The 4434-nt window shown below is 35.8% G+C and overlaps 1 long non-coding RNA gene across 2 annotated transcripts; it reads left to right on the plus strand.

Annotated features, from left to right (window-relative positions):
* Nucleotides 1–229: 229 nt before the first annotated feature.
* Nucleotides 230–3737, plus strand: LOC309842215. 2 transcript variants are annotated; one of them, XR_014299564.1, is made up of 3 exons: nucleotides 230–304; nucleotides 2818–3208; nucleotides 3289–3737. It is a non-coding gene; the product is annotated as an uncharacterized lncRNA (long non-coding RNA). The 2 variants fall into 2 exon arrangements; XR_014299565.1 differs by lacking the exon at nucleotides 230–304 and adding an exon at nucleotides 690–723.
* The last annotated feature ends 697 nt before the right edge of the window (nucleotides 3738–4434 follow it).

The raw sequence follows: 4434 nt of genomic DNA on the forward strand, positions 1-4434 counted from the left end.
TTCTAAGTTTTACTCAAGTTTGAATGAAGTTAGCTACCTGCTGAAAATAAGATATGGGACTGGGTAGAATGAGCTATAATATAGGGAGGTCCAGAGACTGGACTGAAATTTTGTGTCTCAAACATTCTCACGCCAAATCAGACTTCCCCTTTGTCCTGAATGCATGACTCATTTTTGCGTGCAAGTAGTAATTGTGACTCACAGAGAACCCTTTTATGTCAGATATTCCCTGTGCTGCTGCTTCCTCTCCCTGCTTGGCTTCTGGCACTCTCTCAAAGAGTGTGCGGCTGAGTCAAGACTAATAGTGAGTGCCAGTTTGGTTTCTACTTCAGTGCCACCTCCCCTGCTATCCGATGCTACTAAATTTATATTCCATGGGGAGGTTCTGTAGTTTTCTGCAGCCACTCTACCCCCCTGGATGTTGTCATCTTTAATCAAAGAGCCACTGGATATGCCTTTCTGGATTGTAACATTTACTGTTGGAAAAATCGATATCCATCCATGTTCAAAAAGGCATGTGTTGGCTCTCAGCATTCTTCCCTCTTTTGGCCCAGATTTCACATCGTTTGGTAGGCATACAGTTAGTTTGTAATTTGAGATCTTAGCCATTTCTTTGTTTCATTTTAGCTAGAAGATCTTTTAAATTTCTAGTCATTGTTTTTGATGGATTTGAGAAAGGAGGAGCAAAATTGCTGCAACTCTGCCATCTGAAACCCGAAGTTGGTGAGCATTAATTTAAAAGGGCTGGGACAATGCACTTTGGTACTTATGCAAAAAGAGCTTATTACAAATCCAGAAAAGGAAACTCTTCCTATGATACCAGGACCTATAAGGTATATGTAGAAAAGTGAAGAGAAAGATCCGTTTGGATGTACAGGGAAAAAAATTTATCCTGACATCATTAAAAGTAAGAGAATTTCAGATGGATTATTTCTAACATGATACCTGTGAACATTTAAGTCATATACCCTTTTGTCTACTTGATTTTAAGTGCCTGTCCTAACAATATTTCTTATTATAAAGAGAAAAAGTTTCCACCTGAGGGATTTTATTCTTTACAACCCATTCTCTCCCCAACCTGACCCTGCAGTGAAGTCAAAATGACAGATTTGTGACATCATAATAATTTTTTTCTTCCCCAGGAACAAACTGTGAAGCCATTAACACAGGATGGTGGCTTCACGGTAGGATCAAACAGAGCAGCTGGCTAGAGAGGAAAGAGGGAGCATTCTTAGTCAAACACACATATATCTTCAATAATAACCAGCAAAATTCAGAAAATTACTGTCAAAGTAAATTGCATTTTGTATAAATGCCATCTCCTTTCAAGTTTGCCCCAGCATGATCATCCTTCTTTATTTAGTGGTGTTGCCCTTTTCTCCTTAGAGACCTTTAACAAAATCTCCTTTTATATTTCATGTATCATTAAAATGACTTAAATGAGTAGGAATGGGGCATGCCTGACATTTATTTTTAATTATTTACATAAATAAAGAGATGTTCTTACTTTACATCTACTGCAGTTCTGAAAATATTTTTTGCCAAGTGGATTTAATGCTCCTGTTAGGATAAAGCACTGAACAGGTAATATCTATTCAGTAGTTAGTTCACCAGGCCAACAGTGTATGTTTTGATCTAAATGAAATCCCATGAGTCGATAATGACACTTTAGTAATTATTGTTCATATCTCTATTCAGATCTATTCTCTGCATTTGAGAGACAAGGTTAATACATATGACAAATTAAACAATCATGCAAGGAAATATGAATAATGCTAAATGAGCAATACAGACCACATGCCAGGAGCTCAGAGGAGAATGTCATGACCGTGAAAGCTATGGGAACTGAGACTCTAGTCTCTGTAGTTGGACCATTCAAGGCTCATATCTGAGCTCTGTAATTTAACTGCTCTGTGACTTGACTTCTCCAAGTGGTGGTGTCCTCAGTTGTTGAGGAGGAGGAATTAGACCTACTTCATAGGGTGATTGTGAAATGTAAAGGGCTATCTATGCAAAACACGTACTAAAGTGAAAACATTCTATAAATATAAACAAATACGAGTTGCCATTTCCAGATGGAACTGATGAAAGGAGGCACACTTAAGAATTTAAGTAAAAACAGGATTTTGAAGACAAATCTAGGAAGAGGAAATCATTTTGACAGTTCTTGAAAGGGAATTATTGAAGAGATGTACACAGTGTATTTGGAGAGTAACTAGAACTTAGGATTCATAGAAAGGAGTATGGAAAGATAGGTTTAAAGAAATAAACTGGAGTCAAGTTGTGGAAAACATTAAATTCAGATAGTATTTAGAATTAATTCTACATCATTCATTCAACAGTTGTATTTAAAATCTACTATTTACTAGTTACCTAATAACAAGGATATAATACTAAGATGGATAAATTCTCTACTTTGTGGAACTTATACTGAGCAAAGGAAAGATACTGCAGAAAGATAATGAGGACATAATGTGATATAGTTTATATTTTATAAATATTAATTAGATGGTCATAATCAAAAGAAATGAAAGAATGTAGGAATTGCAGTTTTCTTATGGAATGCTATTTCAGTGACTCAAAAATGGTAGGAAGAGATTCTGGGCTAGACGGGAAGCAGTGCAGCTAGAGAAAAAGATTTGACAAAGATTTCAAAAGAAAAAACAAAAGTCAGAGATTAATTGAATACGAAAACGCTGAAGTTCAGAGATGAGCCTGTTATTTTAAATTCAGTCAAGCATTCAAGTGAAAATTCAGTGGGTAAATTTCATGGGAGGTTTGTGACTTTCTTTCTTTCCTTCTTTCTTTTTCTTTCAGGCTGTTTTCTTAGCAATGATGGTTGGAGATGTGAATTGATAAAATACTGAAAGTAGTTAAGACATAGAAAAAAATGTGGAGAAAATTACCACATCCTTAGCTCCTCTAGAGAAGGAAGAAAATAAACCCCAAGAAGAAACAGGAAAGAAGTAAGAATACATACTCGAAAACACACTATTGTCACAGATATCAGGGAAAAGTGATAGAGGAAGTGGTCAACTGTGTTAAATGTACCAAAACATCAAGAAAAAGTAAGAACAAAGAAAGAACTGCTGAGATTGACAAATGAAGACATTGTCAGAAACCATTTCAGTGAGCAATCGCACTGGCGTAGTGAAAGAAATCATTAGGTTGCAGGAAATGGAGGCAATAAATAGACCCCACTCATTCAGTAAGTTTGGCATTAAAAGATAAAAAGAAGTGTCTCTAGTGTCAAGCAGATGTGTTAGTCACTCCTCTTTCCCATTCCAGATGTTAACCGCAATCCCAAACCACCATTTCAGAAGTGCCTGCTTTTGATTGCTGGGGAAATGCAGTAAACAAGTGTAAATGGCTTGATGCAGATTCACCAGCGTTGCAGAAGAATGCATGTCGGCAATGTCCAGAGATGGCATTATGTTTGTAGTTGAAGCATGTGGCTGATTTTTCAAATACTACACAAAATTCTGAAGCCTTAGGAGACAGAAACTGTGTTTAAAAGACAGTCAAAAGGAGAAGCTCTGCTTGCTATGTGCTGAAGTGCTCCCATCTGTACTGAATTCTAACAGAATGTCTCCTCCATCATATACAGATTTATGGATGGGTTCCTTTATTACCACACATCTTTCCTTCTTGAAGATGACAGAAACCTACAGCTGTCAATCACTAATAAGCGTAGTTTTCTTGCATTACAATCCACTCTACAGTGTGTTTTCCTTGTAAAAATCCCAAGGGTAAAAAAAAAAAAAAAAAAAAAAAATATATATATATATATATATATATATATATCTGCAGCTAACTGCTGTCAAGCTGTCAAATATCTAAACTCATTCATCTCTCTATCTCATGTCTATCTCGAATTAGCATGTACAGTTCTGGGGCATTTATGTCTGCTAAGGTGAAACCAAGAAAACATGCCACTCTATCATCTCTTTCAACACATATTATGACAAAAGTTACATACCAAAATATGCAGGGATGTTTCAGATGTGGTAGGAGATCAATTCTTAAAAAAATTGTAATGCATTATGGTAATGTGACAAATGCCATGTAGAATTGGTCCATCATGGCCATTAGTACACAAAAAGGACATTATTAGGGAGAAAGTCTGAATAGAAAGGCTATATGCTGAATAAAGACTCTGATGATTATTTAGAGTTAAATTGATAAAAAAATGTTTAATCTTTTTCTAGGGAATTTACTAATTTCCCTCCTCAAGAGGGAAATCATAAAGATTTCCTTCAACAACATCACTATTCCTCAATCTTGATTATGCATTAGAATCATTTGTGGATTTTCAAATCCTATCAGTATCTCAGGTACAGAACTTGGTACTTTTTAGACTTTTTGTGGCATTCATCATATGCAGCCAAACTTGATCGCACTGTGCCTACTTACAAAAAAAAAAAAAAAAATGAG

The sequence above is a fragment of the Mustela nivalis genome, assembly GCF_964662115.1.
Source record: "Mustela nivalis genome assembly, chromosome: 10".
Lineage (NCBI taxonomy): Eukaryota > Metazoa > Chordata > Mammalia > Carnivora > Mustelidae > Mustela > Mustela nivalis.